The sequence below is a fragment of the Heteronotia binoei genome, chromosome 16 (assembly GCF_032191835.1).
Source record: "Heteronotia binoei isolate CCM8104 ecotype False Entrance Well chromosome 16, APGP_CSIRO_Hbin_v1, whole genome shotgun sequence".
NCBI lineage: Eukaryota > Metazoa > Chordata > Lepidosauria > Squamata > Gekkonidae > Heteronotia > Heteronotia binoei.
Window position 1 is genome coordinate 47,409,410 of NC_083238.1, and position 13,799 is coordinate 47,423,208.

The following is a 13,799-nucleotide window of genomic DNA, read 5'->3' on the forward strand; positions in this document are numbered from 1 at the left end:
CATGGAGAAACTTCCACTTTTGAATCCGCTCCTGGATTGGCGCCCTTAAAGTGGAAGCCGGATTTTGTTCTGTGCTGTTCATAGAATGCCCAAGCAGGTCTGCTGGGAATCCTGTGCTAATGGGGTTGGCTCCCAGGAAAGAATTATTAGAACTGCAGTAGATTTCCAAAACCCTCTTTGCGCTAGTTAGGATAGCATGTGGAGTCAGGAATTTGGATGTCCAAGAATATCTGCCCTGGAACAAGCTGTTCTTTATTCTTCCTCATATATTTAGAAGCCATAACTCAGATTCAGAGAGCGGAATGCGTAGAAGTCCCAATCTACTGTTGGGATTACATCTTGGCACCTACATGCAGGGGTGGAATTCTAGCAGGAACTCCTGTGCATATTAGGCCACACACCCCTGATGCAGCCAATCCTCCAAGAGCTTAGAAGGCTCTTTTTTGTAAGCTCTCGGAGGATTGCCTACATCAGGGGCGTGTGGCCAAATATTCAAAGAAACTCCTGCTAGAATTCCACCCCTGCCTACATAGTAGGATTTCCTAGGTTAGAGCATCGCTATGTGGCCCTCAGGAACTGCCTTCTCCTTTAGGAGTCTTTCCATGTCCTCAGGTCCCATGTGGAAGCTGATTGATATTCCAGAGAGCAGGGGCTTCTTAGTCTTCGCACCCTCCATATGGAATTCTTTATGTAGAGAGACCTCTCACATTTCCTCTCTCTGGTTTAAGCTCAGATCCCATGCCATACCACAGTTTGGCAGTATGAGTAAGTTCCATGTTCCTGTGGTTTCTCATTGACTTTCCCCCTTTCTCTTTCCACCACAAGCTCAAAGTTCATTGTCCGCTTTAGCACAAAACTTATTTTGCCATTGCCATTAAGGGGAGGGGCTGTGGCTTGCTGGCAGAGCATCTGCTTGGCATGTGGAAGGTCATAGGTTCAATCCTTAGCATCCCCAGTTAAAAGAATCAGGTAGGAGATTATGTGAAGAACCTCAACCTGAGACCCTGGAGAGCTGATGCAGGTCCAACACTGATCTTGATGGGCCAAGGGTCTGATTCAGTATGAGGCAGCTTCATATGTTCATGTATGCGTGTGCGTACCGCTACCTCCCAAGTCTGAAGTCTGTGGGTTTGCACTTTGGGTTGCCAAGTCCAATTCAAGAAATATCTGGGGACTTTGGGGGTGGAGCCAGGAGACATTGGGGGTGGAGCCAGGAACAAGGGTGTGACAAGCATGATTGAACTCCAAAGGGAGTTCTGGCAATAACATTTAAAGGGACCACACACCTTTTAAATTCCTCCCCTCCACTGGAAATAATGAAGGATAGGGGCACCTTCTTTGGGGGCTCATAGAATCCAGTCATAGGTCCAGTCCTTTTGAAACTTAGAGGGTACTTTGGGGAGAGGCTATGCTGGATGCTATGCTGCAAATTTGGTGCTTCTACCTCAAAAAACGGCCCCACCCCAGAGCCCCAGATACCCGTGGATCAATTCTCCATTATACCTTATGGGAATCGATCTAATTGGCTAGTGGAAGAAAGGAGGAAAGCACTCTTTATGGGACTATATCTGCAGAACACCTATTTTTGGTCTGAAAAGGTTTTTCAGCATTCATGGACTGCAACTACAATTTGCAACTACAAACTACAATTTGTTCGATTATTCTACACTGTAATACACTTATACATATGTTTGTTGGAAATTGCATGGTCTTTTCATTGTTTTTGCCCACCTGGGGATTGGCAACCCTATTTGCACTTGGTTCCCAAACCAATATTGCAGGATAATTTCAACTCATGGCTTAGAGCTGTGGGTTTGGAGGTTAAGCACAAACCATGGTTTGGCAGTAACAATGACTGGAAGTAAATTATTGAACTGCAAGACACCAAGCAGGAAGGGAGGAAGTGGGAAGGTGGGAGCATATTAATGCAAAGCAGCAAACCGTGGTTTGAATCAGGGCTTTTCTTGTAGAAAAAGCTGAGCAGGAACTTATTTGCATATTAGGCCACACCCCCTGTTGTCACCTTTGTTTCACACAGGGCTTTTTTGGGTAGAAAAAGCCCAGCAGGGACTCGTTTGCATATTAGGCCACACACCCTGATGTCATCATTGTTCCACACAGGGCTTTTTTTGTAGAAAAAGCCCAGCAGGAACTCATTTGTATATTAGGCCACTCCTCCTGACACCAAGCCAGCCGGAACTACATTCCTGTGCGTTCCTGCTCAAAAAAAGCCCTGGTTTGAATTAACGCTACACGAATTGCCACCCACTCTCTCAGGTTTTACAAAGGGGTTGAGATGTTTTATTTTTTTAATTCATAAAAAGGGGTTTAGTAGGGTTGCCATCATCAAGTTGTGGCCTGGAGATTTCCCAGCATTACAGATGATTTCCAGATAATATGGCACTGCTGAGGCTCCTCCCTCTCCCCAAACCCCACCTTTCTCAGGCCCCACCCCCAATCTCCAGCTATTTCCCAACCCAGAGTTGGCAACCGTATTTTTGAGTCATGCGTGGCGTTTTGTCCTGACCTTTTCTTTACGTGAAAATGTGTGCAACATTGCTTTTTAAAATTATTTTTTAAAATGTGATTTTAAAAATCCTGCTTTGAAGCCGCTTGAAGCGTCCCCGTGGCCCCACGAATCTAATTAACAGGATCCCAGAGCCAAACCATGTTTTGGATTCCCAGGAGGATGTGTGTTGACCTTTTAATATTAGCTCTGAGAAGTGCATTAGAATCATTATCACAGCTAAAATGAATACAGTGTACAGGTTTATTAAGGACTGTACAATTAATTTCCAGATTAATAGCAAGGAATCACAGAATGTCTAGGGATGCCTGCCTCCAAGTGGGGCCCCAGAATTATAGCTCATCTCCGGACTACAGAGATCAGTTCCCCTGGAGAAAATGGATGCTTCGGAGGGTAGACTCTATGGCATTGTACCCCACAAGGGTTGCCAGGTCTGTGCTGGAAAATACCTGGAGACTTTGGGGGTGGATCTGGGAGAGGGTGGGGTTTGGGGAGGGGAGGGGCCTCAGCATGGTACAATGCCATAGAGCCCACCCTTCCAAGCAGCCATTTTCTCCAGGGGAGCTGATCTCTGCCAGCTGGAGATCCGTTGTAAAAGTGGAAGATCTCCAGGCCCTAAAGAGCAACGCCGCTTCTGAATGTTTAGACTCCTGCATGCCAAAAATTGAGAGCTTCGGTTCCAGGAGAATAGTCGCCTGAAGAAGAATTAGTATCAAAACATGCAAATTTCACCTAGGGGGCGTGTTGCACTTTGAGATTGCTACGCGGGACAAGATAGTTCTGCACTGAAGCCTTTTCCAAACTTGGCATTTTGGTAAGGTTGCCAATCCCCAGGTGGGGGCAGGGGATCCCCCGGTTTCGAGACCCTCCCCCTGCTTCAGGGTCGTCAGAAAGCGGGGGGAGGGGAGGGAAATGTCTGCTGGGAACTCTATTATTCCCTATGGAGTTTTATTCCCATAGAAAATCATGAAGAATAGATCTGTGGGTATCTGGGGCTCTGGGGGGGGCTGTTTTTTGGGGTAGAGGCACCAAATTTTCAGTATAACATCTAGTGCCTCTCCCCAAAATACCCCCCAAGTTTCAAAAAGATTGGACCAGGGGGTCCAATGCTATGAGCCCCAAAAGAAGGTGCCCCTATCCTTCATTATTTCCTATGGAAGGAAGGAATTGAAAAGGTGTGCCATCCCTTTAAATGTGATGGCCAGAACTCCCTTTGTTGTTCAGTGATGCTTGTCACAGCCTTGATCTTGGCTCCACCCCTAATGTCTCCTGGCTCCACCCCCCAAAGTCTCCTGGCTCCACCCCCAAAGTCCCCAGATATTTCTTGAATTGGACTTGGCAACCCTACATTTTGGACTCTCAAGATGGACTTTCTCTTACGATGGACTTGCTAGCAATGGTTTATTATAATACGTTGGCACAATATATTGAGCTCATGGTAATGTTTTACACAATTTTGTTACATTAGAGAATAATCTCTCAGAAAAGTTTGGGTGGATGTAAGTCTTGTCTTTTATTGTCTTTATTAAAGCACAGTTTCCTCCAGCTTTGCCTCACCTGGAGGCTGGCAACCCTGTACCCCACTGAGGTCCTTGTCCCGCAAAAGCTCCATCTCCAAATATCCAGGAGCTTCCCCAGCCTAACTATGGCAACCCTGCTCTCTCTGTCCCCCACCGGTGGCCAGCAGAGATCAGGCAACTCTAATTCTGGAACAAGAGAAGTAGGAATGAAAGAAGTCATTTTCTCCCTCTCTCAACAATACAGTTTCTCATGGACACTCAATGAAATTGCTGAGCAGTTGGGTTAGAACGGATAAAAGGAAGTATTTCTTCACCCAAAGGGTGATTAACACATTGAATTCGCTGCCACAAGAGGAGGTGGCAGCTACAAGCATAGTAAACCAAGAGGGGATTGGATAACATATGGAGCAGAAGTTCACCAGTGGCTATTAGCCACAGCGTATAGATGGAACTCTCTGTCTGGGGCAGCGATGTTCTGTATTCTTGGTGCTTGTGGGGGGGGGGGGCAAAGTGGGAGGGCTTCCAGTGTCCTGGCCCCACTGATGGACCTCCTGATGGCACCTGGGTTTTCTGGCCGCTGTGTGACACAGAGTGTTGGACTGGATGGACCATTGGCCTGATCCAACATGGCTTCTCTTATGCTCTTATGTTCTCTTAATGCAACAGCCTCTTTAAAAAGAAAAAGGAGGGAAAGTCCAAGCTTTCCTTCCCAGTCAGCGTTGATGAAGGACGGCATTACGCCCTTCCTTTCATACAGGGTACTCGTTTTGAGAGCTGCAAAAAAGCAACAGAATTTTAACTACGCGCCTTCATAGGGAAAGGGCTAATGTGCTCGGAATGCTTACGGTTGAGACAGATTTAAAAATACGCTATCTTCAAGCAATGATCGCCATGGCAACGCTGATCTTTTATCCCCTTCCCACACCCTGCTCCTCATGAGTAAGAAGTGTTTTCTGCCTCGCCTTGTGACACTGCCAACACGATACCTCAGCACAAGGTCTCTTTGCGGGGGCCCTACCACATTAACACTTCAGGGGAAAAATGTTCACGGGGCGGGGGCTGCATTTGTATTTAATACTTTCGGAGTGCAGAGCTGTCTTTGGGTCATATTTAGCAGCCTGCTGTGGCTCAGATCCAAACTGAATGAGACTCACAGCAAAGATAAGGTGTCTTAGGGATGAAGGGAGCAGTGAAGACCAGAATTAAGAACATAAGAGAAGCCATGTTGGATCAGGCCAATGGCCCAGTCAGTCTAACACTCTGTGTCACACAGTGGCCAAAAAACCCCAAGTGCCATCAGGACATCCATCAGTGGGGCCAGGACACTAGAAGCCCTCCCACTGTGCCCGCCCCCCCCCCACAAGCACAAGAGGACCTACCCTTTTACTCCATGACTCTCGAGCTTACTAAGGAGCCTTTGATGAGGAGCTTTATCAAAAGCTTTCTGGAAGTCAAGGTAAACAACATATATTGGGTCCTTTTTGTCCACATGTTTGTTCACCCCCTCAGAGAACTCTAACAGGTTAGTGAGACAAGATCTTCCCTTACAGAACCCATGCTGAGATTCTCCCTTCTCTTTCCGACTTGGGCGGCCCAAGATGGCGGACATGCAGATCGAGAGGGCTTACCAGAAGCAACCCTCGATCTTCCAGAACAAGAAGCGGGTGCTCTTGGGAGAGACCAGCAAAGAGAAGCCCCCCCCCCACTAGGAGAACATTGGCTTGGATTCAAAAACCCCAAAGAGGCTATTGAGGGTACTTACATTGAAAAGAAATGCCTCATTACTGACAATGTGTCCATTTGGGGCTGCATTTCATCAGGCGGGGTCACCAAGAAGAAGAGGAAGAATTGCAGATTTATACCCCACCCTTCTCCCTGAATCAGAGACTCAGAGCCACTTACAATCTCCTATATCTTCTCCCCCCACAACAGACACCCTGTGAGGTGGGTGGGGCTGAGAGGACTCTCACAGCAGCTGCCCTTTCAAGGACAACCTCTGCCAGAGCTATGGCTGACCCAAGGCCATGCTAGCAGGTGCAAGTGGAGAAGTGGGGAATCAAACCCGGTTCTCTCAGATAAGAGTCCGCACACTTAACCACTACACCAAACTGGCTCTCAAGATGAAGACGCAGCGCACTATTGTCATCCAGTGAGACTACCTGCATTACATCCGCAAGTACAACTGATTTGAGAAGTGCCACAAGAACGTGTCAGTGCATCTGTCCCCCTGCTTCTGGGATGTGCAGATCGGGGTCATTGTGACTGTGGGCAAGTGCTGTCCGCTCAGTAAGACAGTCCGCTTCAATGTCCTCAAGCTGACCAAGGTTGCTCGTACCAAGAAGCAGTTCCAAAAGTTCTGAAGTCTATTCTGGTTTGTTGGGATGTGCAAATAAACTTTTTGTAAAGACAAAAACAAAAAACAGATTCTCTCTTTCCAATGTTTTCATTAAAAGAGCACTATAATGCCAGGCCAGGGCTTTTTTTGAAGCAGGAACGCCTTTGCATATTAAGCCACTCCCCCCTGATGTAACCAATCCACCTGGAGCTTACAGTAGGCCTGTACTAAGAGCCCTGTATGCTCTTGGAGGATTGGCTACATCAGTGTGTGTGTGGCCAAATATGCAAAGGAGTTCCTGCTACAGAAAAAGCCTTGGCTGGCATTATAGCGCTGCGGGCCTGTGATTGGTCATTTGCATTGCATTTACTATCCTTGTTGACAAGTTGGTAAAATGTGGTTTGGATCTTGTTACCGTTAGGTGGATCTGTAACTGGTTGACAGACTGCACCCAAAGAGTGCTTGTGAATGGTTCCTCATCTTCTTGGAGAGGAGTGACAAGTGGAGTGCCTCAAGGATCTGTCCCGGGACCTGTTTTGTTCAACATCTTGATCAATGATTTGGATGAAGGAATAGAGGGAATGCTTATTAAATTTGCAGATGATACTAAATTGAGAGGGGTTGCAAACACAGAAGACGACAGAAACAGGATACAGGATGACCTTGACAGGCTGGAAAACTGGGCTAAAACCAATAAAATGAATTTCAACAGGGATAAATGTAAAGTTCTGCAATTCGGTAGGAAAAATCCAATGGATGGTTATAGGATGGGGGAGACTTGTCTTAGCAGTAATATGTGCGAAAAGGATCTAGGAGCCTTAGTGGATCATATGCTGAACATGAGTCAACAGTGTGATGCGGCAACTAAAAAGGCAAATGCAATTTTGGGTTGTATCAACAGAAGTATAGTGTCCAGATCACATGATGTGATGGTATCACTTTACTCTGCTCTGGTAAGACCTCACGTGGAGTGTTGTGTTCAGTTCTGGGCACCACATTTTAAGAAGGATATAGACAAGCTGGAACGGGTCCAGAGGAGGGCAACAAAGATTGTGAGGGGTTGGGAGACCAAGTCCTATGAGGAAAGGTTGAAGGAACTGGGCATGTTTAGCCTGGAGAGGAGGCGGCTGAGAGGTGATATGATCACCATCTTGAAGTACTTGAAGGGCTGTCATATAGAAGATGGTGTGGGATTGTTTTATGTGGCACCGGAAGGTAGGACCAGAAACAGTGGGTTGAAATTAAATCAAAAGAGTTTCTGGCTCAACATTAGAAAGAACTTCCTGACCGTTAGAGCAATTCCTCAGTGGAACAGGCTTCCTCGGGAGGTGGTGGACTCTCCTTCCTTGGAGGTTTTTAAACAGAGGCTAGATGGCCATCTGACAGCAATGAAGATCCTGTGAATTTAGGGGGAGGTGTTTGTGGGTTCCCTGCATTGTGCAGGGGATTGGACTAGATGACCCTAGAGGTCCCTTCCAACTCTACGATTCTATGTTTCATATACAGCAAATCCCATGCACAGCAACCTGTTTTTGCACAATTTTTGCCAGTTTGGTGTAGTGGTTAAGAGCGGGGGACTCTAATTTGGGAGAACCGAGTTTTATTCTCCACGCCTCCACATGTAGCTGCTGGTGTGACCTTGGGTCTGTCAGAAGTTCTCTCAGAGCCATTGCCTCAAGAGCAGTTCTCTCAGCCCCACCTGCCTCACAGGGTGTCTGTTGTGGGGAAGGGAAGAAAAAAGGGATTGTAAACTCTGAGACTCTGAGTGAGGGGTGGGGTAGAAATCCAATCTCGTCTCTCTTCTTCTTCACATAGATTGTATACAACGAATCAGAGCACTTCTGTTTGCAGTAACATAAGTCAAGATTTTATGAGACAGAGAACAGAATTTCATAGTTGTGGCAGAGCTGCTCATTTTGGAAGTTTGGCAAAAGAAACACTGTAATTGTTACCACATACGCATCTCCCAGGGGGCCGTGACTCTATCTGTGCATCAAACGATGCAGCCACCCACTGCGGTGAAGACTGACTATTATGGTATGGATGCAGACACTCTCCCAACTGCACTGGCTTCTGCATCATCGATTGCCTTCTTAACTGCAGAAAAACCTAAAAACAACGCATGCAATACCACCGCAATATCATGACCACCACAAACTATTTATGTGACATGTTAAGAATGTACAATGTACTTAATATATATCATCTCAGTAACCCTCACAACAAACACGTGAAGTTGCATTAATTCAGGGGTTGTTTTGTAGAAAAATAGGTGGCGGAGCTCATTAGCATAACTCATTAGCATATGCCCCCCCCCCAGCCAAAGGAACCCAATGCAAGAAAGGAGAGCCCCAGGCGAGCAAGGCCTGCTTGGGCAGGCTAGAGAGCCAACCAGTTCAAGCAGGCCTCACTCACCTGGGGCTCTCCTGGGCCCCCCCTCCCCCATTCAAAAGGCCAGCAAGCCACCCCACCACCCAAAATCACATAAGAAGTGGGGAAAGAGTGGCGCAGGCTTCTCCAGGGGTTGATAAGGGCTGCTGGGGGCTTGGCAAAGCCCCTGGTGGCTGGCTGGCTGCCCACTCTCCTAATCCAGGAATTGTTATGCAGCTGCACCTACTATTTAGGCTTCCCAATCCCCAGGTCCCAGTGGGGGATCCCCTGTTTTTACAGGCTTCTCCCCGCCCCCAGCCAGCTGGCCAGCGGGGGAAGCCCCACCCCCACAGTCATCATGTAGTTGTAGAGCTCCTGCAGGTTTAGAAACCTGCAAACTGATCTATTTGTAAAATGTGTGCCTTTAAGGCTGAGCAGGAAACAGGAAACAGGAAGGACTTCATGGGAAAGGGTCAGTAACAGTTTCGATGGGGAATGGCCCCTCCCTTTCTTTTGCTTTCGTTTTCACAGCAAGTAAAGTTCTGCAGGAACAAGATCTAGTAACTATGTGTGTGTGAGAGAGAGGGAGGGGGCAGGGGATTCCCTGGTTTGGAGGCCCTCCCCCCCTTTAGAAAGCATGGGGGGGGAGGGAAATGTCTACTGGGCACTCTATAATTGCCTATGGAGAATGATTCCCATAGAGAATAATGGGGAATTGATCTGCGGGTATTGGGGGCTCTGGGGAGGAGCTATTTTTTGAGGTAGAGGCACCAAATTTTTAGTATAGCATCTAGTGCCTCTCCCCAAACTACCCCCAAGTTTCAAAACAATTGGACCAGAGGGTCCAATTCTATGAGCCCCAAAAGATGGTGCCCCTATCTTTAATTATTTCCTATGGAAGAAAGGCATTTAAAAAGGTGTGCTGTCCCTTTAAATGTGATGGCCAGAACTCCCTTGGAGTTCAATTATGCTTGTCACACCCTTGTTCCTGGCTCCACCCCCAATGTCTCCTGGCTCCACCCCCAAAGTCCCCAGATTTTTCTTTAATTGGATTTGCCAACCCTACTACTATTCAATGGACAAGGTAGGTGGGGAGGAAGGGGGGGAACCATCGGAAAGGTTCAGGAGCTGCCCTTCTGTGAGCTTCTGCTGAATCTGAGGCCTGCCTTCAACTGAGCCAGACCCTTGGTACGTTAGAAGTACTGTCCACTCAGACTGGCAGCTGCTCTCTAGGGTCTCAAGTGAAGGCCTTTCACATTGCCTACAACCTGATCCGGGGATGGAATTTGGGATATTCTGCATGCCAAGCAGATGCTCTATGACTGAACCATGGCTCTTCCTTTAATCCTATTTAGAAGATCAGCATTATTCCCCCCCATATTTCAGAGAGGGGGGGGGCAGGGCTGAAAACAAAGATTAGTGGCTTGCACAAACTACCGAGCAAGCTCCTGGCAGACTATTTATTTCAAAGTTCATTTGTATATGTTTTTATTCCCACCGTTCTCCATTCATGACCCCAAGCAATATCCGATCCTTTATTTATTTGCCACCAGGGCTTTTTTTGAGCAGGAAAGCACAAGAACGCAGTTCTGGCTGGCTTGGTGCCAGGGTGTGTGGCCTAAAATGCAAATGAGTCCCTGCTGGGCTTTTTCTACAAAAAAAGGCCTGTGCATAACAATGGTGACATTAGGGGGTGTGGCCTAATATGCAAATGTGTTCCTGTTGGGCTTTTTCTACAAAAAGTTCTGTGCAAAACAATGGTGACATCAGGAAGTGTGGCCTAATATGCAAATGAGTCCCTGCTGGGCTTTTTCTACAAAAAGGTCTGTGCAAAACAATGGTGCCATCAGGGAGTGTGGCCTAATATGCAAATGAGTCCCTGCTGGGCTTTTTCTACAAAAAAAGTTCTGTGCAAAATGATGGTGCCATCAGTGGGTGTGGCCTAATATGCAAATGAGTTCCTGCTGGGCTTTTTTCTACCAAAAAAGCCCTGCTTGCCACCCAAAGATTTATACAACACTGTATTTCAGTTCTGCTGTTTGTGATTTCTTGTTTAAAAGCCTGTTTAAAAAAAAGGATTGCAGGAAAGAAATGACGTACACGGATTTTTGGGAGGGGGAGGGGGCAGGTGTTGAATTTCTTAAGAATGTTATTGACTTCTAGGTTTGACACATCATTTAAAAATAATAAAGAATGCTGGCACTGCGGCTGCCGTGCGGCTGTGAAAAATGGATGCTTACGTTGCTAAGCAAACTCTGCCGTAAATTTTACAAACACTCCAAGCCCTGCCATCATAAATTAGAGTCACAGCATTGGAAGGTTTTGCATTTGCTCCTTTCCCCCTACTTACCAGCTCCCGGCATATTGCTGTAGGCGGCACAGTGGTAATCTGAACACCTGTGCAAAATAAGCGCACCTGTCCCACTGAGCTCTTAATTTGTAAGACTAACCCAAGTGACCTTTCAAAGCTTATCTGTAGCTTGCCTGACTTTCTCTGCTGCTGGGTCTTTACTGACACCAGAAGCTGCAGTCATTAGCAAGTGGCAATTTCTTATGTCTGTGCTATGGAAAGCGTCGCGTGTGGATTTGCTGTAACAAGCACTGGGACAAGGCAGGTAATTTTGGCCTGGTCAGTATCATAAACTGAGGCCGGAGCAGCTCCTCTTCAAAAACAGAAGAAGACGACGACCACCGAAGATTTATACCCCACCCTTCTTTCTGAATCAAAGTCTCAGCGGCTTACAATCTCCTTTCTCTTCTCTCTCCACAACAGACACCCTGTGAGGTGGGTGGGGCTGAGAGGGCTCTCACAGCAGCTGTCCTTTCAAGGACAACTCCTACAACTCCTATGGCTAACCCAAGGCCATTCCAGCAGGTGCAAGTGAGGAATCAAACCCAATTCTTCCAGATAAGAGTCTGCACACTTAACCACTACACCAAAGAGCAAGTGATTTATTCAGCTCACAAAACACAACACACGCAACCCAACGATATCCCCACTTATATGCGCTTCAGAGATTGCCTCCAGCCAATCATCTTTTAATAACTATATACAACGTTACAAGTGTCCCAAAAAGTCAGCCAATCCAGATGTTCATTGAAGGCCCAATCAGGACAGTTCCCTCCAAATAGGGTTGCCAAGTCCAATTCAAGAAATATCTGGTGACTTTGGGGGTGGAGCCAGGAGACTTTGGAGTGGTGCCGGGAGCAAGGTTGTGACAAGCATAATTGAACTCTAAAGGGAGTTTTGGCCATCACATTTAAAGGGACAGCACACCTTTTAAATGCCTTCCCTCCATTGGAAATAATGGATAGGGGCACCTTCTTTGGGGGCTCATAGTTGTAGACGCCCTGGTCCAATCTTTTTGAAACATGGAGGGTGTTTTGAGGAGAGGCGCTGATCGCTATGCTGGAAATTTGGTGCCTCTACCTCAAAAAACAGCCACCTGAGCCCCAGATACCCACAGATCAATTCTCCATTATACCCTATGGGAATGCTGGAGTGCCCAGCAGACATTTCTGTCCCCCCACCCCACTTTCTGATGACCCTGAAGCGGGGGGAGGGCCTCCAAACCAGGAGATCCCCTGCCCCCACCTGGGGATTATAGCAACCAAACAGTAACGTGAAAAGATAGAACAGGAGCCCACGTGGCTTTTTCCTCCTGTCCCACCTGGGGATTGGCAACCCTGCCTCCAAAACAGTCTCTTTCCTGATTGGGCAAAGCTTAGAGTTCTTAGGAGCCTAGCCGAAGGCAAGACAGAGTTCAATATAATACAACAGTCAGCCTGCAAGCCTGCTTGCCTCATTTACCACAGACTGAGGTGGAGTTGAAATTGTCCTCAGTGAGGAGCTGAAAGTTTATCTTTCCAGTGCTGCTCGCTAGTGAAGTAGAAGGAACTTACCCAGTGACCTGTTTAGCTTCATGGACGAGTCAGGCCTAGCTTTCTCAGCACCACTCTGACACACTATTTGTATACCACACTGGCTGTAAGCTGCCTTCAGCCCCCAAATACCTGGAAATTCATAGGTACAGCAATCCTTTGAAGAGAATTGAACCTCACAGCAGGTGAAGAAGCGAGAGAACCTAAAATGGAAGCCAAATGGAAGCTCCTCAAAATGTTGGTGAGGAGCATATTAGGCCACACCCCTCATATGTAGCCAATCCTCCAAGAGCTTCCAGGGCTCTTAGTACAGGGCCTACTGTAAGTTCTTGGAGGATTGGCTACATCAGGGGGATATGGCCTAATATACAAAGGAGCTCCTGCTACAAAAAAAGACCCCAGATATTTCTTAAATGGCAACCCTATAGGGAGCAGAACTCTAAAGAGCAGGAGTTTGAGGGTCAAGAACCTTATTTGGGTTCTGTGATAATGAACTGGTTTTGTTACTGATTTCTCACATGCCAGGAACAATGTTCCCTCTAAGCAGCAGAGTTTTTGTGAGCAAAAATTCTACTTTGTGAGCTACTGTCATTAAAGTTGTGAGCTACTGTGATTAAAGTAGTGAGCTGCTGCATAAATTAATTTGCTCTGCGACCATTCTTCCTGAGCTAAGACAAAAATCTGTGAGCTAGCTCACACTGACAGCTTAGAGGGAACATTGACCAGGAGTACCCAAAGGTTTCCAAGGGGCACAGGTGGCCAGGCTATTACGGTCTGTTAAGAACTACGACCCACAACAGAGCAATTTAGAAATACTGGGCTGAAACAGAATTGAAAGTCAACTATTTTTCGTACCCTGCCATAGAAATGTGTGAGAGGCGCAGAGAGATTTGCAGAGCTCAGGTTACACCTCAAGCCACTCAATAATGCTCATCTTATAAATCAGGCATCCCCACCCACTCTGCCAGCTGCCGATGAAGGCATTTTACATAAAACAGGGAAATAAAACTGCTTTAAGTAACATCATGTATCAACTAAAAATAGATTTGAAAAAAGGAAAGGAGACAACAGACAAGAACACAGGGAGTATTAAAGTCCCCCCGCCCCCCTGGGCTGTTCCCCTTGATAAAAATCAAAGCAAGAAATCAGTTTACAGAAACTTGAT

General features: G+C 46.9%; 1 long non-coding RNA gene and 1 pseudogene across 1 annotated transcript in view; one reads left to right on the top strand and one right to left on the bottom strand.

Annotated features, from left to right (window-relative positions):
* Positions 1-12,881, bottom strand: part of LOC132585149 (uncharacterized) — a 35,938-nt gene extending 23,057 nt beyond the window's left edge. Inside the window, exon 1 of the long non-coding RNA XR_009556298.1 lies at positions 12,656-12,881. This is a non-coding gene — a long non-coding RNA (uncharacterized LOC132585149). The remainder of the gene's footprint in view (positions 1-12,655) is intronic.
* Positions 5,640-6,467, top strand: LOC132585340 (small ribosomal subunit protein uS17-like; annotated as a pseudogene).
* Positions 12,882-13,799: the final 918 nt, after the last annotated feature.